We start from the raw sequence: 22,823 nt of genomic DNA, 5'->3' as shown, positions 1-22,823 counted from the left end.
GGTCCTGTTTAATGGTCCCTATGGGTCCTGGTTAATGGTCCCTATGGGTCCTGGTTGACAGTAATACCATCCAGGGTTCCATTAATCGTCCCTATGGGTCCTGGTTAATGGTCCCTATGGGTCCTGGTTAATGGTCCCCTAGTTCCTATGGGTCCTGGTTAATGGTCCCCTAGTTCCTATGGGTCCTGGTTAATGGTCCCCTAGTTCCTATGGGTCCTGGTTAATGGTCCCCTAGTTCCTATGGGTCCTGGTTAATGGTCCCTATGGGTCCTGGTTGACAGTAATACCATCCAGGGTTCTATTAATGGTCCCTATGTGTCCTGGTTGACAGTAATACCATCCAGGGTTCTATTAATGGTCCCTATGTGTCCTGGTTGACAGTAATACCATTCAGGGTTCTATTAATGGTCCCTATGGGTCCTGGTTGACAGTAATACCATTCAGGGTTCTATTAATGGTCCCTATGTGTCCTGGTTGACAGTAATACCAGCCAGGGTTCCATTAATGGTCCTTATGGGTCCTGGTTTATGGTCCCCTAGTTCCTATGGGTCCTGGTTAATGGTCCCCTAGTTCCTATGGGTCCTGGTTAATGGTCCCCTAGTTCCTATGGGTCCTGGTTAATGGTCCCCTAGTTCCTATGGGTCCTGGTTGATGGTCCCCTAGTTCCTATGGGTCCTGGTTGACGGTAGTACACTCCAGGTAAAAGGGGACCTCACACACATTCCGTTGTGAAATCCTCCCTGATTGTCCTAGTCTGAGGACAACAGCGCTGGGAATGGTGTTTATTTCGGCTATGTGCAGAAGGACAGAGGCCAAAGCCTACTGGTTGGCTGCAATGCGGCCCATTTCACTTTTAACAACCTTGTAACAAAGGAACCAAGAAGTTAACTTGGCAGGAAGACACTCTAACCTCCAAATCCAACCGTTTCATCTTAAGTCTCTCACTCTCTCACTCTCACCCCCCCTCTCGCTCTCTCACTCTCACCCCCCCCCCCCTCTCTCTCTCTTGCTCCCCCTCTCTCTCTCTTTCTCTCTCTCACCCCCCCTCTCGCTATCTCACTCTCACCCCCCCCCCCCCCCCCTCTCTCTCTTGCTCCCCCTCTCTCTCTCTTTCTCTCTCTCACCCTAACTCTCAGTTGGAAGCGAAAGGTTTCTGGTCCTGTGTTTTGTAACTACAGAAATATCTCCAGCCAGCCAGCTGCCTCTGAGCCCCCCCCCCCCCCCCCCCCAGACCACAGGAATGAAACCTCCCTTTAGATGAAACTGCTGTAATGTAATGCAAATGTTTCTGAAAGCATGAGAGTCAGTCAGTGATTAGCAGACCTATTAGATTGGCCATCAGAGAGAGAGAGAGAGAATGTAGTGGAACTAGAAGTTCAGAATGAGATGGTCATCAGAGAGAGAGAGATAATGTAGTGGAACTAGAAGCTCAGAATGAGATGGTCATCAGAGAGAGAGAGAGAGAGAATGTAGTGGAACTAGAAGTTCAGAATGAGATGGTCATCAGAGAGAGAGAGAGAGAGAATGTAGTGGAACTAGAATCTCAGAATGAGATGGTCATCAGAGAGAGAGAGAGAGAGAATGTAGTGGAACTAGAAGCTCAGAATGAGATGGTCATCAGAGAGAGAGAGAGAGGATGTAGTGGAACTAGAAGTTCAGAATGAGATGGTCATCAGAGAGAGAGAGAGAGAGAATGTAGTGGAACTAGAAGTTCAGAATGAGATGGTCATCAGAGAGAGAGAGAGAATGTAGTGGAACTAGAAGCTCAGAATGAGATGGTCATCAGAGAGAGAGAGAGAGAGAATGTAGTGGAACTAGAAGTTCAGAATGAGATGGTCATCAGAGAGAGAGAGAGAATGTAGTGGAACTAGAAGCTCAGAATGAGATGGTCATCAGAGAGAGAGAGAGAGAATACAGTGGAACTAGAAGCTCAGAATGAGATGGTCATCAGAGAGAGAGAGAGAGAGAGAGAGAATGTAGTGGAACTAGAATCTCAGAATGAGATGGTCATCAGAGAGAGAGAGAGAGAGAGAATGTAGTGGAACTAGAATCTCATAATGAGATGGTCATCAAAGAGAGAGAGAGAGAGAGAATGTAGTGGAACTAGAATCTCAGAATGAGATGGTCATCAGAGAGAGAGAGAGAGAGAATGTAGTGGAACTAGAATCTCAGAATGAGATGGTTATCAGAGAGAGAGAGAGAATGTAGTGGAACTAGAAGCTCAGAATGAGATGGCCATCAGAGAGAGAGAGAGAATGTAGTGGAACTAGAATCTCAGAATGAGATGGTTATCAGAGAGAGAGAGAGAATGTAGTGGAACTAGAAGCTCAGAATGAGATGGTCATCAGAGAGAGAGAGAGAGAATGTAGTGGAACTAGAAGCTCAGAATGAGATGGTCATCAGAGAGAGAGAGAATGTAGTGGAACTAGAAGCTCAGAATGAGATGGTCATCAGAGAGAGAGAGAGAATGTAGTGGAACTAGAAGCTCAGAATGAGATGGTCATCAGAGAGAGAGAGAGAGAATGTAGTGGAACTAGAAGCTCAGAATGAGATGGTCATCACAGAGAGAGAGAGAGAATGTAGTGGAACTAGAAGCTCAGAATGAGATGGTCATCAGAGAGAGAGAGAGAGAATGTAGTGGAACTAGAAGCTCAGAATGAGATGGTCATCAGAGAGAGAGAGAGAATGTAGTGGAACTAGAAGCTCAGAATGAGATGGTCATCAGAGAGAGAGAGAGAGAATGTAGTGGAACTAGAAGCTCAGAATGAGATGGTCATCAGAGAGAGAGGGAGAATGTAGTGGAACTAGAAGTTTAGAATGAGATGGTCATCAGAGAGAGAGAGAGAATGTAGTGGAACTAGAAGCTCAGAATGAGATGGTCATCAGAGAGAGAGAGAGAATGTAGTGGAACTAGAATCTCAGAATGAGATGGTCATCAGAGAGAGAGAGAGAGAGAGAGAGAGAATGTAGTGGAACTAGAAGCTCAGAATGAGATGGTCATCAGAGAGAGAGAGAGAGAGAGAGAGAGAATGTAGTGGAACTAGAAGCTCAGAATGAGATGGTCATCAGAGAGAGAGAGAGAATGCAGGTCAGAATGAGATGGTCATCGCTCTGACTGGAATATTTGCTCATGTCATCTTGATCGAGGACAGATTAGCGTTGGGTCTATATGAGGCGCTGGCTGTCCTGCAGTCAATGACCAAAAGCCTCATGGGTGGATAAACATTATTTTTTATTTTTTAAACTTGAGGAAAATCTGGTGTTTCTATGTCAAACAGTTGTTTGTTATATTTCAGTCTTCTGTAATGTATAAACTACATTGCTGCCTGCTATATGATGAGGGAGATGAGAGAGCTGTGGGTTGGCAGACCACTACATTACTGCCTGCTATATGATGAGGGAGATGAGAGAGCTGTGGGTTGGCAGACCACTACATTGCTGCCTGCTATATGATGAGGGAGATGAGAGAGCTGTGGGTTGGCAGACCACTACATTGCTGCCTGCTATATGATGAGGGAGATGAGAGAGCTGTGGGTTGGCAGACCACTACATTACTGCCTGCTATATGATGAGGGAGATGAGAGAGCTGTGGGTTGGCAGACCACTACATTGCTGCCTGCTATATGATGAGAGAGCTGTGGGTTGGCAGACCACTACATTACTGCCTGCTATATGATGAGGGAGATGAGAGAGCTGTGGGTTGGCAGACCACTACATTACTGCCTGGTATATGATGAGAGAGCTGTGGGTTGGCAGACCACTACATTGCTGCCTGGTATACGATGAGAGAGCTGTGGGTTGGCAGACCACTACATTGCTGCCTGCTATATGATGAGAGAGCTGTGGGTTGGCAGACCACTACATTGCTGCCTGCTATATGATGAGAGAGCTGTGGGTTGGCAGACCACTACATTGCTGCCTGCTATATGATGAGAGAGCTGTGGGTTGGCAGACCACTACATTGCTGCCTGCTATATGATGAGGGAGATGAGAGAGCTGTGGGTTGGCAGACCACTACATTGCTGCCTGCCATATGATGAGAGAGATGAGAGAGCTGTGGGTTGGCAGACCACTACATTGCTGCCTGCCATACGATGAGGGAGATGAGAGAGCTGTGGGTTGGCAGACCACTACATTGCTGCCTGCTATATGATGAGGGAGCTGTGGGTTGGCAGACCACTACATTGCTGCCTGCTATATGATGAGGGAGATGAGAGAGCTGTGGGTTGGCAGACCACTACATTGCTGCCTGCTATATGATGAGGGAGATGAGAGAGCTGTGGGTTGGCAGGCCACTACATTGCTGCCTGCTATATGATGAGAGAGCTGTGGGTTGGCAGACCACTACATTGCTGCCTGCTATATGATGAGGGAGATGAGAGAGCTGTGGGTTGGCAGACCACTACATTACTGCCTGCTATATGATGAGAGAGCTGTGGGTTGGCAGACCACTACATTGCTGCCTGCCATACGATGAGGGAGATGAGAGAGCTGTGGGTTGGCAGACCACTACATTACTGCCTGCTATATGATGAGAGAGCTGTGGGTTGGCAGACCACTACATTGCTGCCTGCCATACGATGAGGGAGATGAGAGAGCTGTGGGTTGGCAGACCACTACATTGCTGCCTGCTATACGATGAGGGAGATGAGAGAGCTGTGGGTTGGCAGACCACTACACTGCTGCCTGCTATACGATGAGGGAGATGAGAGAGCTGTGGGTTGGCAGACCACTACACTGCTGCCTGCTATATGATGAGAGAGCTGTGGGTTGGCAGACCACTACATTGCTGCCTGCTATATGATGAGGGAGATGAGAGAGCTGTGGGTTGGCAGACCACTACATTGCTGCCTGCTATATGATGAGGGAGATGAGAGAGCTGTGGGTTGGCAGACCACTACATTGCTGCCTGCTATATGATGAGAGAGCTGTGGGTTGGCAGACCACTACATTGCTGCCTGCTATAGGATGAGGGAGATGAGAGAGCTGTGGGTTGGCAGACCACTACATTGCTGCCTGCTATATGATGAGAGAGATGAGAGAGCTGTGGGTTGGCAGACCACTACATTGCTGCCTGCTATATGATGAGAGAGCTGTGGGTTGGCAGACCACTACATTGCTGCCTGCTATAGGATGAGGGAGATTAGAGAGCTGTGGGGTGGCAGACCACTACATTGCTGCCTGCCATACGATGAGGGAGATGAGAGAGCTGTGGGTTGGCAGACCACTACATTGCTGCCTGCTATAGGATGAGGGAGATGAGAGAGCTGTGGGTTGGCAGACCACTACATTGCTGCCTGCTATACGATGAGAGAGCTGTGGGTTGGCAGACCACTACATTGCTGCCTGCTATATGATGAGAGAGCTGTGGGTTGGCAGACCACTACATTACTGCCTGCTATATGATGAGGGAGATGAGAGAGCTGTGGGTTGGCAGGCCACTACATTGCTGCCTGCAATATGATGAGAGAGCTGTGGGTTGGCAGACCACTACATTACTGCCTGCTATATGATGAGAGAGCTGTGGGTTGGCAGACCACTACATTACTGCCTGCTATATGATGAGAGAGCTGTGGGTTGGCAGACCACTACATTGCTGCATGCCATACGATGAGTGTTATGGTGAGTGAATGAGGACCCAAAAGCGAATCAACTTAAACAGAGCTTCTTTAATTACCAAACATAGGTAGGCTCAGATGGACCGGCAGATTCCGACAGGACAGGACAAGGTTACAGCAAACATGACGGCAGTCTGGTTCAGGCATGAATGACACAAACAAACAAGAATCCGACAAGGACAGGAGCAGAAACAGAGAGAGATATAGGGACCTAATCAGAGGGAAAAAGGGAACAGGTGGGGAACGGGGTGAATGGGTAGTTAGAGGAGACAAGGGACAGCTGGGGGAAAGCGGGGGAGAAAAGGTAACCTAACACGACCAGCAGAGGGAGACAGGGTGAAGGGAAAGGACAGAGACAAGACAACATGACAGTACATGGCAGTACCCCCCCACTCACCGAGCGCCTCCTGGCGCACTCGAGGAGGAAACCTGGCGGCAACGGAGGAAATCATCAATCAGCGCACGGTCCAGCACGTCCCGAGAGGGAACCCAACTCCTCTCCTCAGGACCGTACCCCTCCCAGTCAACTAGGTACTGATGACCACGGCCCCGAGGACGCATGTCCAAGATTTTACGGACCCTGTAGATAGGTGCGCCCTCGACAAGGATGGGGGGGGGGGGGGGGAGACGAGCGGGGGTGCGAAGAACGGGCTTAACACAGGAGACATGGAAGACCGGGTGGACGCGACGAAGATATCGCGGAAGAAGAAGTCGCACTGCGACAGGATTAATGACCTGAGAGATACGGAATGGACCAATGAACCGCGGGGTCAACTTGCGAGAAGCCGTCTTAAGGGGAAGGTTCTGAGTGGAGAGCCAAACTCTCTGACCGCGACAATATCTAGGGCTCTTCGTTCTACGCTTATTAGCAGCTCTCACAGTCTGCGCCCTATAACGGCAAAGTGCAGACCTGACCCTCTTCCAGGTGCGCTCGCAACGTTGGACAAAAGCCTGAGCGGAGGGGACGCTGGACTCAGCGAACTGAGATGAGAACAACGGAGGCTGGTACCCGAGGCTACTCTGAAAAGGAGATAGCCCGGTCGCAGACGAAGGAAGCGAGTTGTGGGCGTATTCTGCCCAGGGGAGCTGTTCTGACCAAGACGCAGGGTTGCGAAAAGAAAGACTGCGTAAGATGCGACCAATAGTCTGATTGGCCCGTTCTGCTTGACCGTTAGACTGGGGGTGAAAGCCGGAAGAGAGACTGACGGAAGCCCCAATCAAACGGCAAAACTCCCTCCAAAATTGAGACGTGAATTGCGGACCTCTGTCCGAAACGACGTCTGACGGAAGGCCATGAATTCTGAAAACATTCTCGATGATGATTTGTGCCGTCTCTTTAGCAGAAGGAAGCTTAGCAAGGGGAATGAAATGAGCCGCCTTAGAGAACCTATCGACAACCGTAAGAATAACAGTCTTCCCCGCTGACGAAGGCAGTCCGGTGACAAAATCTAAGGCGATGTGAGACCACGGTCGAGAGGGAATAGGAAGCGGCCTGAGACGGCCGGCAGGAGGAGAGTTACCGGACTTAGTCTGCGCGCAGACCGAACAAGCAGCCACGAAACGACGCGTGTCATGCTCCCGGGTGGGCCACCAGAAACGCTGGCGAATGGAAGCAAGCGTACCCCGAACGCCAGGGTGGCCGGCTAACTTGGCAGAGTGAGCCCACTGAAGAACGGCCAGACGAGTAGGAACGGGAACGAAAAGAAGGTTCCTAGGACAAGCGCGCGGCGACGGAGTTTGAGTGAGTGCTTGCTTTACCTGCCTCTCAATTCCCCAGACAGTCAACCCGACAACACGCCCCTCAGGGAGAATCCCCTCGGGGTCAGTGGAGGCTACTGAGGAACTGAAGAGACGAGACAAAGCATCAGGCTTGGTGTTCTTAGAGCCCGGACGATAAGAAATCACGAACTCGAAACGAGCGAAAAACAGCGCCCAACGCGCCTGACGCGCATTAAGTCGTTTGGCAGAACGGATGTACTCAAGGTTCCTATGGTCAGTCCAAACGACAAAAGGAACGGTCGCCCCCTCCAACCACTGTCGCCATTCGCCTAGGGCTAACCGGATGGCGAGCAGTTCGCGGTTACCCACATCATAGTTACGTTTCGACGGCGACAGGAGATGAGAAAAATACGCGCATGGGTGGACCTTGTCGTCAGAGAGGGAGCGCTGAGAAAGGATGGCTCCCACTCCCACCTCTGACGCGTCAACCTCGACAACGAACTGTCTAGAGACGTCAGGTGTAACAAGGATAGGAGCGGATGTAAAACGATTCTTGAGGAGATCAAAAGCTCCCTGGGCGGAAACGGACCACTTAAAGCACGTCTTGACAGAAGTAAGGGCTGTGAGAGGAGCTGCCACCTGACCGAAATTACGGATGAAACGACGATAGAAGTTCGCGAAGCCGAGAAAGCGCTGCAGCTCGACGCGTGACTTAGGGACGGGCCAATCAATGACAGCTTGGACCTTAGCGGGATCCATCTTAATGCCTTCAGCGGAAATAACAGAACCGAGAAATGTGACGGAGGAGGCATGAAAAGTGCACTTCTCAGCCTTCACAAAAAGACAATTCTCTAAAAGGCGCTGGAGGACACGTCGAACGTGCTGAACATGAATCTGGAGTGACGGTGAAAAAATCAGGATATCGTCAAGGTAAACGAAAACAAAGATGTTCAGCATGTCTCTCAGGACATCATTGACTAATGCCTGAAAGACAGCTGGAGCGTTAGCGAGGCCGAAAGGAAGAACCCGGTATTCAAAGTGCCCTAACGGAGTGTTAAACGCCGTCTTCCACTCGTCCCCCTCCCTGATGCGCACGAGATGGTAAGCGTTACGAAGGTCCAACTTAGTGAAAAACCTGGCTCCCTGCAGGATCTCGAAGGCTGAAGACATAAGAGGAAGCGGATAATGATTCTTCACTGTTATGTCATTCAGCCCTCGATAATCTATGCAGGGGCGCAGAGACCCGTCCTTCTTCTTGACAAAAAAAAACCCCGCTCCGGCGGGAGAGGAGGAGGGGACTATGGTACCGGCGTCAAGAGCTACAGACAAATAATCTTCGAGAGCCTTACGTTCGGGAGCCGACAGAGAGTATAGTCTACCCCGGGGGGGGGTGGTTCCCGGAAGGAGATCAATACTACAATCATACGACCGGTGTGGAGGAAGAGAGGTGGCCCTGGACCGACTGAACACCGTGCGCAGATCGTGATATTCCTCCGGCACCCCTGTCAAATCACCAGGCTCCTCCTGTGAAGAAGAGACAGAGGAAACAGGAGGGATAGCAGACATTAAACATTTCACATGACAAGAGACGTTCCAGGAGAGGATAGAATTACTAGACCAATTAATGGAAGGATTATGACAAACTAGCCAGGGATGGCCCAAAACAACAGGTGTAAAAGGTGAACGAAAAATTAAAAAAGAAATGGTTTCACTATGATTACCAGAAACAGTGAGGGTTAAAGGTAGCGTCTCACGCTGAATCCTGGGGAGAGGACTACCATCCAGGGCGAACAAGGCCGTGGGCTCCTTTAACTGTCTGAGAGGAATGTCATGTTCCCGAGCCCAGGTCTCGTCCATAAAACAGCCCTCCGCCCCAGAGTCTATTAAGGCACTGCAGGAAGCTGACGAACCGGTCCAGCGTAGATGGACCGACAAGGTAGTGCAGGATCTTGAAGGAGAGACAGGAGTAGTAGCGCTCACCAGTAGCCCTCCGCTTACTGACGAGCTCTGGCCTTTTACTGGACATGAAGTGACAAAATGACCAGCGGAACCGCAATAGAGACAGAGGCGGTTGGTGATTCTCCGTTCCCTCTCCTTAGTCGAGATGCGGATACCTCCCAGCTGCATGGGCTCAGCACCCGAGCCGGCAGAGGAAGATGGTAGTGATGCGGAGAGGGAGGCGACGGAGAGCGCGAGCTCCTTTCCACGAGCTCGGTGACGAAGATCAACCCGTCGCTCAATGCGAATAGCGAGTTCAATCAAGGAATCCACGCTGGAAGGAACCTCCCGGGAGAGAATCTCATCCTTTACCTCTGCGCGGAAACCCTCCAGAAGACGAGCGAGCAAGGCCGGCTCGTTCCAGCCACTGGAGACAGCAAGAGTGCGAAACTCAATAGAGTAGTCTGTTATGGATCGATTGCCTTGACATAGGGAAGACAGGGCCCTGGAAGCCTCCTCCCCAAAAACAGATCGATCAAAAACCCGTATCATCTCCTCCTTAAAGTCTTGATACTGGTTAGTACACTCAGCCCTTGCCTCCCAGATTGCCGTGCCCCACTCACGAGCCCGTCCAATAAGGAGAGATATGACGTAGGCGACACGAGCAGTGCTCCTGGAGTAAGTGTTGGGCTGGAGAGAAAACACAATATCACACTGGGTGAGGAACGAGCGGCATTCAGTGGGCTCCCCAGAGTAACACGGCGGGTTATTGATTCTGGGCTCCGGAGATTCGAAAGCCCTGGAAGTGGCCGGTGGATCGAGGCAGAGATGGTGAACCTGTTCTGTGAGGTTGGAGACTTGGGTGGCCAGGGTCTCAACGGCATGTCGAGCAGCAGACACTTCCTGCTCGTGTCTGCCTAGCATCGCTCCCTGGATCCCGACGGCTGAGTGGAGAGGATCCGAAGTCGCTGGGTCCATTCTTGGTCGGATTCTTCTGTTATGGGGTCGGATTCTTCTGTTATGGAGAGTGAATGAGGACCCAAAAGCGAATCAACTTAAACAGAGCTTCTTTAATTACCAAACATAGGTAGGCTCAGATGGACCGGCAGATTCCGACAGGACAGGACAAGGTTACAGCAAACATGACGGCAGTCTGGTTCAGGCATGAATGACACAAACAAACAAGAATCCGACAAGGACAGGAGCAGAAACAGAGAGAGATATAGGGACCTAATCAGAGGGAAAAAGGGAACAGGTGGGGAACGGGGTGAATGGGTAGTTAGAGGAGACAAGGGACAGCTGGGGGAAAGCGGGGGAGAAAAGGTAACCTAACACGACCAGCAGAGGGAGACAGGGTGAAGGGAAAGGACAGAGACAAGACAACATGACAGTACATGACAATGAGGGAGATGAGAGAGCTGTGGGTTGGCAGACCACTACATTGCTGCCTGCTATATGATGAGAGAGCTGTGGGTTGGCAGACCACTACATTACTGCCTGCTATATGATGAGAGAGCTGTGGGTTGGCAGACCACTACATTGCTGCCTGCCATACGATGAGGGAGATGAGAGAGCTGTGGGTTGGCAGACCACTACATTACTGCCTGCTATATGATGAGAGAGCTGTGGGTTGGCAGACCACTACATTGCTGCCTGCCATACGATGAGGGAGATGAGAGAGCTGTGGGTTGGCAGACCACTACATTGCTGCCTGCTATACGATGAGGGAGATGAGAGAGCTGTGGGTTGGCAGACCACTACATTGCTGCCTGCTATACGATGAGGGAGATGAGAGAGCTGTGGGTTGGCAGACCACTACACTGCTGCCTGCTATATGATGAGAGAGCTGTGGGTTGGCAGACCACTACATTGCTGCCTGCTATATGATGAGGGAGATGAGAGAGCTGTGGGTTGGCAGACCACTACATTGCTGCCTGCTATATGATGAGGGAGATGAGAGAGCTGTGGGTTGGCAGACCACTACATTGCTGCCTGCTATATGATGAGAGAGCTGTGGGTTGGCAGACCACTACATTGCTGCCTGCTATAGGATGAGGGAGATGAGAGAGCTGTGGGTTGGCAGACCACTACATTGCTGCCTGCTATATGATGAGAGAGATGAGAGAGCTGTGGGTTGGCAGACCACTACATTGCTGCCTGCTATATGATGAGAGAGCTGTGGGTTGGCAGACCACTACATTGCTGCCTGCTATAGGATGAGGGAGATGAGAGAGCTGTGGGTTGGCAGACCACTACATTGCTGCCTGCCATACGATGAGGGAGATGAGAGAGCTGTGGGTTGGCAGACCACTACATTGCTGCCTGCTATATGATGAGGGAGATGAGAGAGCTGTGGGTTGGCAGACCACTACATTGCTGCCTGCTATAGGATGAGGGAGATGAGAGAGCTGTGGGTTGGCAGAGCACTACATTGCTGCCTGCTATAGGATGAGAGAGCTGTGGGTTGACAGACCACTACATTACTGCCTGCTATATGATGAGGGAGATGAGAGAGCTGTGGGTTGGCAGACCACTACATTGCTGCCTGCTATACGATGAGAGAGCTGTGGGTTGGCAGACCACTACATTGCTGCCTGCTATATGATGAGAGAGCTGTGGGTTGGCAGACCACTACATTACTGCCTGCTATATGATGAGGGAGATGAGAGAGCTGTGGGTTGGCAGACCACTACATTGCTGCCTGCTATATGATGAGGGAGATGAGGGAGCTGTGGGTTGGCAGACCACTACATTACTGCCTGGTATACGATGAGAGAGCTGTGGGTTGGCAGACCACTACATTGCTGCCTGCTATATGATGAGAGAGCTGTGGGTTGGCAGACCACTACATTACTGCCTGCTATATGATGAGGGAGATGAGAGAGCTGTGGGTTGGCAGACCACTACATTGCTGCCTGCTATATGATGAGGGAGATGAGGGAGCTGTGGGTTGGCAGACCACTACATTACTGCCTGGTATATGATGAGAGAGCTGTGGGTTGGCAGACCACTACATTACTGCCTGCTATATGATGAGGGAGATGAGAGAGCTGTGGGTTGGCAGACCACTACATTGCTGCCTGCTATATGATGAGAGAGATGAGAGAGCTGTGGGTTGGCAGACCACTACATTACTGCCTGCTATATGATGATGGAGATGAGAGAGCTGTGGGTTGGCAGACCACTACATTACTGCCTGCTATATGATGAGGGAGATGAGAGAGCTGTGGGTTGGCAGACCACTACATTGCTGCCTGCTATATGATGAGAGAGCTGTGGGTTGGCAGACCACTACATTACTGCCTGCTATATGATGAGGGAGATGAGAGAGCTGTGGGTTGGCAGACCACTACATTGCTGCCTGCTATATGATGAGGGAGATGAGGGAGCTGTGGGTTGGCAGACCACTACATTACTGCCTGCTATATGATGAGGGAGATGAGAGAGCTGTGGGTTGGCAGACCACTACATTACTGCCTGCTATATGATGAGGGACATGAGAGAGCTGTGGGTTGGCAGACCACTACATTGCTGCCTGGTATATGATGAGAGAGCTGTGGGTTGGCAGACCACTACATTGCTGCCTGCTATATGATGAGGGAGATGAGAGAGCTGTGGGTTGGCAGACCACTACATTGCTGCCTGCTATACGATGAGGGAGATGAGAGAGCTGTGGGTTGGCAGGCCACTACATTGCTGCCTGCTATATGATGAGAGAGCTGTGGGTTGACAGACCACTACATTACTGCCTGCTATATGATGAGAGAGCTGTGGGTTGGCAGACCACTACATTGCTGCCTGCTATATGATGAGGGAGATGAGAGAGCTGTGGGTTGGCAGACCACTACATTGCTGCCTGCTATACAATGAGAGAGCTGTGGGTTGACAGACCACTACATTGCTGCCTGCTATATGATGAGAGAGATGAGGGAGCTGTGGGTTGGCAGACCACTACATTGCTGCCTGCTATACGATGAGAGAGCTGTGGGTTGACAGACCACTACATTGCTGCCTGCTATACGATGAGAGAGCTGTGGGTTGGCAGACCACTACATTACTGCCTGCTATATGATGAGGGAGATGAGAGAGCTGTGGGTTGGCAGACCACTACATTGCTGCCTGCTATATGATGAGAGAGATGAGAGAGCTGTGGGTTGACAGACCACTACATTGCTGCCTGCTATATGATGAGAGAGATGAGAGAGCTGTGGGTTGGCAGACCACTACATTGCTGCCTGCTATATGATGAGAGAGCTGTGGGTTGGCAGACCACTACATTGCTGCCTGCTATACGATGAGAGAGCTGTGGGTTGACAGACCACTACATTGCTGCCTGCTATATGATGAGAGAGATGAGGGAGCTGTGGGTTGGCAGACCACTACATTGCTGCCTGCTATATGATGAGGGAGATGAGAGAGCTGTGGGTTGGCAGACCACTACATTGCTGCCTGCTATATGATGAGGGAGATGAGAGAGCTGTGGGTTGGCAGACCACTACATTGCTGCCTGCTATATGATGAGGGAGATGAGAGAGCTGTGGGTTGGCAGACCACTACATTGCTGCCTGCTATATGATGAGGGAGATGAGAGAGCTGTGGGTTGGCAGACCACTACATTGCTGCCTGCTATATGATGAGAGAGATGAGAGAGCTGTGGGTTGGCAGACCACTACATTGCTGCCTGCTATATGATGAGAGAGCTGTGGGTTGACAGACCGCTACATTGCTGCCTGCTATATGATGAGGGAGATGAGAGAGCTGTGGGTTGGCAGACCACTACATTGCTGCCTGCTATATGATGAGAGAGATGAGAGAGCTGTGGGTTGGCAGGCCACTACATTACTGCCTGCTATATGATGAGAGAGCTGTGGGTTGGCAGACCACTACATTGCTGCCTGCTATATGATGAGAGAGCTGTGGGTTGGCAGACCACTACATTGCTGCCTGCTATATGATGAGAGAGCTGTGGGTTGGCAGACCACTACATTGCTGCCTGCTATATGATGAGGGAGATGAGAGAGCTGTGGGTTGGCAGACCACTACATTGCTGCCTGCTATATGATGAGGGAGATGAGAGCTGTGGGTTGGCAGACCACTACATTGCTGCCTGCTATATGATGAGAGAGCTGTGGGTTGACAGACCACTACATTGCTGCCTGCTATACGATGAGAGAGCTGTGGGTTGGCAGACCACTACATTGCTTCCTGCTATATGATGAGAGAGCTGTGGGTTGGCAGACCACTACATTGCTGCCTGCTATACGATGAGGGAGATGAGAGAGCTGTGGGTTGGCAGACCACTACATTGCTGCCTGCTATACGATGAGGGAGATGAGAGAGCTGTGGGTTGGCAGACCACTACATTGCTGCCTGCTATATGATGAGGGAGATGAGAGAGCTGTGGGTTGGCAGACCACTACATTACTGCCTGGTATATGATGAGGGAGATGAGAGAGCTGTGGGTTGGCAGACCACTACATTGCTGCCTGCTATATGATGAGAGAGCTGTGGGTTGGCAGACCACTACACTGCTGCCTGCTATACGATGAGGGAGATGAGAGAGCTGTGGGTTGGCAGACCACTACACTGCTGCCTGCTATACGATGAGGGAGATGAGAGAGCTGTGGGTTGGCAGACCACTACATTACTGCCTGGTATATGATGAGAGAGCTGTGGGTTGGCAGACCACTACATTGCTGCCTGCTATACGATGAGAGAGCTGTGGGTTGGCAGACCACTACATTGCTGCCTGCTATACGATGAGGGAGATGTGGGTTGGCAGACCACTACATTACTGCCTGCTATACGATGAGAGAGCTGTGGGTTGGCAGACCACTACATTGCTGCCTGCTATATGATGAGAGAGCTGTGGGTTGGCAGACCACTACATTACTGCCTGGTATATGATGAGAGAGCTGTGGGTTGGCAGACCACTACATTACTGCCTGGTATACGATGAGGGAGATGAGAGAGCTGTGGGTTGGCAGACCACTACATTGCTGCCTGCTATATGATGAGGGAGATGAGAGAGCTGTGGGTTGGCAGACCACTACATTGCTGCCTGCTATATGATGAGGGAGATGAGAGAGCTGTGGGTTGGCAGACCACTACATTACTGCCTGCTATATGATGAGGGAGATGAGAGAGCTGTGGGTTGGCAGACCACTACATTGCTTCCTGCTATATGATGAGAGAGCTGTGGGTTGGCAGACCACTACATTGCTGCCTGCTATACGATGAGGGAGATGAGAGAGCTGTGGGTTGGCAGACCACTACATTGCTGCCTGCTATACGATGAGGGAGATGAGAGAGCTGTGGGTTGGCAGACCACTACATTGCTGCCTGCTATATGATGAGGGAGATGAGAGAGCTGTGGGTTGGCAGACCACTACATTACTGCCTGGTATATGATGAGGGAGATGAGAGAGCTGTGGGTTGGCAGACCACTACATTGCTGCCTGCTATATGATGAGAGAGCTGTGGGTTGGCAGACCACTACACTGCTGCCTGCTATACGATGAGGGAGATGAGAGAGCTGTGGGTTGGCAGACCACTACACTGCTGCCTGCTATACGATGAGGGAGATGAGAGAGCTGTGGGTTGGCAGACCACTACATTACTGCCTGGTATATGATGAGAGAGCTGTGGGTTGGCAGACCACTACATTGCTGCCTGCTATACGATGAGAGAGCTGTGGGTTGGCAGACCACTACATTACTGCCTGCTATATGATGAGGGAGATGAGAGAGCTGTGGGTTGGCAGACCACTACATTGCTGCCTGCTATACGATGAGAGAGCTGTGGGTTGGCAGACCACTACATTACTGCCTGCTATACGATGAGAGAGCTGTGGGTTGGCAGACCACTACATTGCTGCCTGCTATATGATGAGAGAGCTGTGGGTTGGCAGACCACTACATTGCTGCCTGCTATATGATGAGGGAGATGAGAGAGCTGTGGGTTGGCAGACCACTACATTACTGCCTGGTATATGATGAGAGAGCTGTGGGTTGGCAGACCACTACATTACTGCCTGGTATACGATGAGGGAGATGAGAGAGCTGTGGGTTGGCAGACCACTACATTGCTGCCTGCTATATGATGAGGGAGATGAGAGAGCTGTGGGTTGGCAGACCACTACATTGCTGCCTGCTATATGATGAGGGAGATGAGAGAGCTGTGGGTTGGCAGACCACTACATTACTGCCTGCTATATGATGAGGGAGATGAGAGAGCTGTGGGTTGGCAGACCACTACATTGCTGCCTGCTATATGATGAGAGAGCTGTGGGTTGGCAGACCACTACATTACTGCTTGCTATATGATGAGGGAGATGAGAGAGCTGTGGGTTGGCAGACCACTACATTACTGCCTGGTATATGATGAGAGAGCTGTGGGTTGGCAGACCACTACATTACTGCCTGGTATACGATGAGAGAGATGCGAGAGCTGTGGGTTGGCAGACCACTACATTGCTGCCTGCTATATGATGAGAGAGCTGTGGGTTGGCAGACCACTACATTGCTGCCTGCTATATGATGAGAGAGCTGTGGGTTGGCAGACCACTACATTGCTGCCTGCTATATGATGAGGGAGATGAGAGAGCTGTGGGTTGGCAGACCACTACATTGCTGCCTGCTAAATGATGAGGGAGATGAGAGAGCTATGGGTTGGCAGACCACTACATTGCTGCCTGCTATATGATGAGAGAGATGAGAGAGCTGTGGGTTGGCAGACCACTACATTACTGCCTGCTATATGATGAGAGAGATGAGAGAGCTGTGGTTTGGCAGACCACTACATTGCTGCCTGCTATATGATGAGGGAGATGAGAGAGCTGTGGGTTGGCAGACCACTACATTGCTGCCTGCTATATGATGAGAGAGCTGTGGGTTGGCAGACCACTACATTGCTGCCTGCTAAATGATGAGAGAGATGAGAGAGCTGTGGGTTGGCAGACCACTACATTGCTGCCTGCTATACGATGATAGAGATGAGAGAGCTGTGGGGTGGCAGACCACTACATTGCTGCCTGGTATACGATGAGAGAGCTGTGGGTTGACAGACCACTACATTGCTGCCTGCCATACGATGAGAGAGCTGTGGGTTGGCAGACCACTACATTACTGCCTGCTATATGATGAGGGAGATGAGAGAGCTGTGGGTTGGCAGACCACTACATTACTGCCTGCTATATGATGAGGGAGATGAGAGAGTTGTGTGTTGGCAGACCACTACATTGCTGCCTGCTATATGATGAGAGAGCTGTGGGTTGGCAGACCACTACATTACTGCCTGCTATATGATGAGGGAGATGAGAGAGCTGTGGGTTGGCAGACCACTACATTACTGCCTGGTATATGATGAGAGAGCTGTGGGTTGGCAGACCACTACATTACTGCCTGGTATACGATGAGAGAGATGCGAGAGCTGTGGGTTGGCAGACCACTACATTGCTGCCTGCTATATGATGAGAGAGCTGTGGGTTGGCAGACCACTACATTGCTGCCTGCTATATGATGAGAGAGCTGTGGGTTGGCAGACCACTACATTGCTGCCTGCTATATGATGAGGGAGATGAGAGAGCTGTGGGTTGGCAGACCACTACATTGCTGCCTGCTAAATGATGAGGGAGATGAGAGAGCTATGGGTTGGCAGACCACTACATTGCTGCCTGCTATATGATGAGAGAGATGAGAGAGCTGTGGGTTGGCAGACCACGACATTACTGCCTGCTATATGATGAGAGAGCTGTGGGTTGGCAGACCACTACATTGCTGCCTGCTAATTGATGAGGGAGATGAGAGAGCTGTGGGTTGGCAGACCACTACATTGCTGCCTGCTATATGATGAGAGAGCTGTGGGTTGGCAGACCACTACATTGCTGCCTGCTAAATGATGAGAGAGATGAGAGAGCTGTGGGGTGGCAGACCACTACATTGCTGCCTGGTATACGATGAGAGAGCTGTGGGTTGACAGACCACTACATTACTGCCTGGTATATGATGAGAGAGCTGTGGGTTGACAGACCACTACATTGCTGCCTGCCATACGATGAGAGAGCTGTGGGTTGACAGACCACTACATTGCTGCCTGGTATACGATGAGAGAGCTGTGGGTTGGCAGACCACTACATTACTGCCTGCTATATGATGAGGGAGATGAGAGAGCTGTGGGGTGGCAGACCACTACATTGCTGCCTGCCATACGATGAGGGAGCTGTGGGTTGACAGACCACTACATTGCTGCCTGCTATACGATGAGAGAGCTGTGGGTTGGCAGACCATTACATTGCTGCCTGCTATATGATGAGAGAGCTGTGGGTTGGCAGACCACTACATTGCTGCCTGCTATATGATGAGAGAGCTGTGGGTTGGCAGACCACTACATTACTGCCTGCTATATGATGAGGGAGATGAGAGAGCTATGGGTTGGCAGACCACTACATTGCTGCCTGCTATATGATGAGAGAGATGAGAGAGCTGTGGGTTGGCAGACCACTACATTACTGCCTGCTATATGATGAGAGAGCTGTGGGTTGGCAGACCACTACATTGCTGCCTGCTATATGATGAGGGAGATGAGAGAGCTGTGGGTTGGCAGACCACTACATTGCTGCCTGCTATATGATGAGAGAGCTGTGGGTTGGCAGACCACTACATTGCTGCCTGCTAAATGATGAGAGAGATGAGAGAGCTGTGGGGTGGCAGACCACTACATTGCTGCCTGGTATACGATGAGAGAGCTGTGGGTTGACAGACCACTACATTACTGCCTGGTATATGATGAGAGAGCTGTGGGTTGACAGACCACTACATTGCTGCCTGCCATACGATGAGAGAGCTGTGGGTTGACAGACCACTACATTGCTGCCTGGTATACGATGAGAGAGCTGTGGGTTGGCAGACCACTACATTACTGCCTGCTATATGATGAGGGAGATGAGAGAGCTGTGGGGTGGCAGACCACTACATTGCTGCCTGCCATACGATGAGGGAGCTGTGGGTTGACAGACCACTACATTGCTGCCTGCTATACGATGAGAGAGCTGTGGGTTGGCAGACCATTACATTGCTGCCTGCTATATGATGAGAGAGCTGTGGGTTGGCAGACCACTACATTGCTGCCTGCTATATGATGAGAGAGCTGTGGGTTGGCAGACCACTACATTACTGCCTGCTATATGATGAGGGAGATGAGAGAGCTGTGGGTTGGCAGACCACTACATTGCTGCCTGCTATATGATGAGGGAGATGAGAGAGCTGTGGGTTGGCAGACCACTACATTGCTGCCTGCTATACGATGAGAGAGCTGTGGGTTGGCAGACCACTACATTGCTGCCTGCCATACGATGAGGGAGCTGTGGGTTGGCAGACCACTACATTGCTGCCTGCTATACGATGAGAGAGCTGTGGGTTGGCAGACCACTACATTGCTGCCTGCTATATGATGAGAGAGATGAGAGAGCTGTGGGTTGGCAGACCACTACATTGCTGCTTGCTATACGATGAGAGAGCTGTGGGTTGGCAGACCACTACATTGCTGCCTGTTATATGATGAGGGACAGTGTCTGACAGACCACTACATTGCTGCCTGCTATAGGATGAGAGAGCTGTGGGTTGGCAGACCACTACATTGCTGCCTGCTATATGATGAGGGAGATGAGAGAGCTGTGGGTTGGCAGACCACTACATTGCTGCCTGCTATATGATGAGGGAGATGAGAGAGCTGTGGGTTGGCAGACCACTACATTGCTGCCTGCTATATGATGAGAGAGATGAGAGAGCTGTGGGTTGGCAGACCACTACATTGCTGCCTGCTATATGATGAGAGAGATGAGAGAGCTGTGGGTTGGCAGACCACTACATTGCTGCCTGCTATAGGATGAGAGACAGTGTCTGACAGACCACTACATTGCTGCCTGCTATAGGATGAGAGAGCTGTGGGTTGACAGACCACTACATTGCTGCCTGCTATAGGATGAGGGACAGTGTCTGACAGACCACTACATTTCTGCCTGCTATAGGATGAGAGAGCTGTGGGTTGGCAGACCACTACATTGCTGCCTGCTATAGGATGAGGGAGATGAGAGAGCTGTGGGTTGGCAGACCACTACATTGCTGCCTGCTATAGGATGAGGGAGATGAGAGAGCTGTGGGTTGGCAGACCACTACATTGCTGCCTGCTATATGATGAGAGAGATGAGAGAGCTGTGGGTTGACAGACCACTACATTGCTGCCTGCTATAGGATGAGAGAGCTGTGGGTTGGCAGACCACTACATTGCTGCCTGCTATAGGATGAGGGAGATGAGAGAGCTGTGGGTTGGCAGACCACTACATTGCTGCCTGCTATAGGATGAGGGAGATGAGAGAGCTGTGGGTTGGCAGACCACTACATTGCTGCCTGCTATAGGATGAGAGAGATGAGAGAGCTGTGGGTTGACAGACCACTACATTGCTGCCTGCTATAGGATGAGAGAGCTGTGGGTTGGCAGACCACTACATTGCTGCCTGCTATAGGATGAGAGACAGTGTCTGACAGACCAATCAACCTGCACATGTCCTCTACTGTATACTTGTTGTTGTTGTTGAATGTCTGGTTGTTTCGACCCTTGGTTGTTGTTGTTACTGTTGTCCCGGTGACCATTTGATTCTTATTATCTTAATAATGTAAATAAAGTTAAGCTTTGACAACATGTACATTGTTACATCATGTCAATAAAAGATCAATTTAAATATAATGATTATATAAAGTGTAATATTGGGATGCAAACGGACACAGTAGTGGTGTCTTCTTCCTTTAAACCCAGAACCATGTGTATGAGGGGGATCCTTCTGTTTCAAAGTAGGCTTTTGTTTTAAGACAACCGAGAATCTCTCTCTCTCTCTCTGTGTGACCCTGATTTAGCTCAACCTTGCACTGAAAGGTTGACTATCTTAGGGCCCGGGAATCAATCGGTCTGAGACACTGCATCTCAGTGCTAGAGGGGGTCACTACAGACCCTGGTTCAGTGGTCTAATGCACTGCATCTCAGTGTTAGAGGTGTCACTACAGACCCTGGTTCAGCGGTCTAATGCACTGCATCTCAGTGTTAGAGGTGTCACTACAGACCCTGGTTCAGAGGTCTAATGCACTGTATCTCAGTGCTAGAGGTGTCACTACAGACCCTGGTTCAGTGGTCTGAGACACTGCATCTCAGTGCTAGAGGGGTCACTACAGACCCTGGTTCAGTGGTCTGAGACACTGCATCTCAGTGCTAGAGGGGTCACTACAGACCTTGGTTCAGCGGTCTAAGACACTGTATCTCAGTGCTAGAGGTGTCACTACAGACCCTGGTTCAGTGGTCTGGCACTGTATCTCAGTGCTAGAGGGGTCACTACAGACCCTGGTTCAGTGGTCTGAGACACTGTATCTCAGTGCTAGAGGTGTCACTACAGACCCTGGTTCAGTGGTCTGGCACTGTATCTCAGTGCTAGAGGGGTCACTACAGACCCTGGTTCAGTGGTCTGAGACACTGTATCTCAGTGCTAGAGGTGTCACTACAGACCCTGGTTCAGCGGTCTAATGCCCTGCATCTCAGTGTTAGAGGTGTCACTACAGACCCTGGTTCAGCGGTCTAATGCACTGCATCTCAGTGTTAGAGGTGTCACTACAGACCCTGGTTCAGAGGTCTAATGCACTGTATCTCAGTGCTAGAGGTGTCACTACAGACCCTGGTTCGAATCCCAGGCTGTATCACAACCGGCCGTGATTGGGAGTCCCGTAGGGCGAGGCACAATTGGCCCAGCGTCGTCCGGGTTTTGGCCCCGGTGTAGGCCGTCATTGTAAATAAAGATTTAATTCTTAAACTGACTTTCCCTAGATATATAAAGGTTACATCATTATTATTATTATTATTATTATTATTAAGTATCACTTTCTCAGTATCCCGTCTCTATGCAACAGACTGACAGTAGCCAAGAAGTAGAGTTAGGTGCTCAAGGGGGCTACAGAGGACGAAGGTAGGAGATCATATGGAAAGTATTCCAACTCAAATGTTGTTCTGAAGTGAAATAGAGTCGATGGCCGAGGACTGCAGATGACCTGGAGAAATGTAGCCTACTGTTCCTGCTCAAAATAATGTTTTTATGGCTGATTGGAGTGAGGAATGTTTGTTAATTCTCTTTCTCTCTCATGCTCTCCCCCTCTCTCTCTGTCTCTCCCTCTCTCGTTCTCTCTCCCCCTTCTTGTCTCTCCCCTTCTGTCTCTCTCTCCCCCTCTCTCTCGCTCTCTCTTTGTCTTTCCCCCTCTCTCTCTCTCTCTCCCCCCCTCTCTCTCTCTCCCCCTCTCTCTCTCTCTCCCTCTCTCTCTCTCCCTCTCTCTCTCCCCCTTTCTCTCTCCCCCTTTCTCTCTCTCCCCCTCTCTCTCTCTCTCTCTCTCTCTCTCTCTCTTTCTGTCTTTCCCCCTCTCTTGTTTTCTCTCCCCCTTCTCTCTCTCTCTTTTTGTCTCTCCCCTTCTGTCTCTCTCTCCCCCGCTCTCGCGCTCTCTCTCGCTCTGTCTCTCCCCC

General features: G+C 50.7%; 1 protein-coding gene across 6 annotated transcripts in view; it reads left to right on the top strand.

Moving 5' to 3' along the window:
* Nucleotides 1-22,823, top strand: part of LOC149984272 (uncharacterized) — a 73,596-nt gene that overhangs the window by 50,047 nt on the left and 726 nt on the right. The window lies entirely within an intron of this gene.

Source organism: Oncorhynchus mykiss, chromosome 3 (genome assembly GCF_057628025.1).
Source record: "Oncorhynchus mykiss isolate SJ-2025 chromosome 3, ASM5762802v1, whole genome shotgun sequence".
Taxonomy (NCBI): Eukaryota; Metazoa; Chordata; class Actinopteri; order Salmoniformes; family Salmonidae; genus Oncorhynchus; species Oncorhynchus mykiss.
This window is presented reverse-complemented; position numbering and strand designations above follow the sequence as displayed.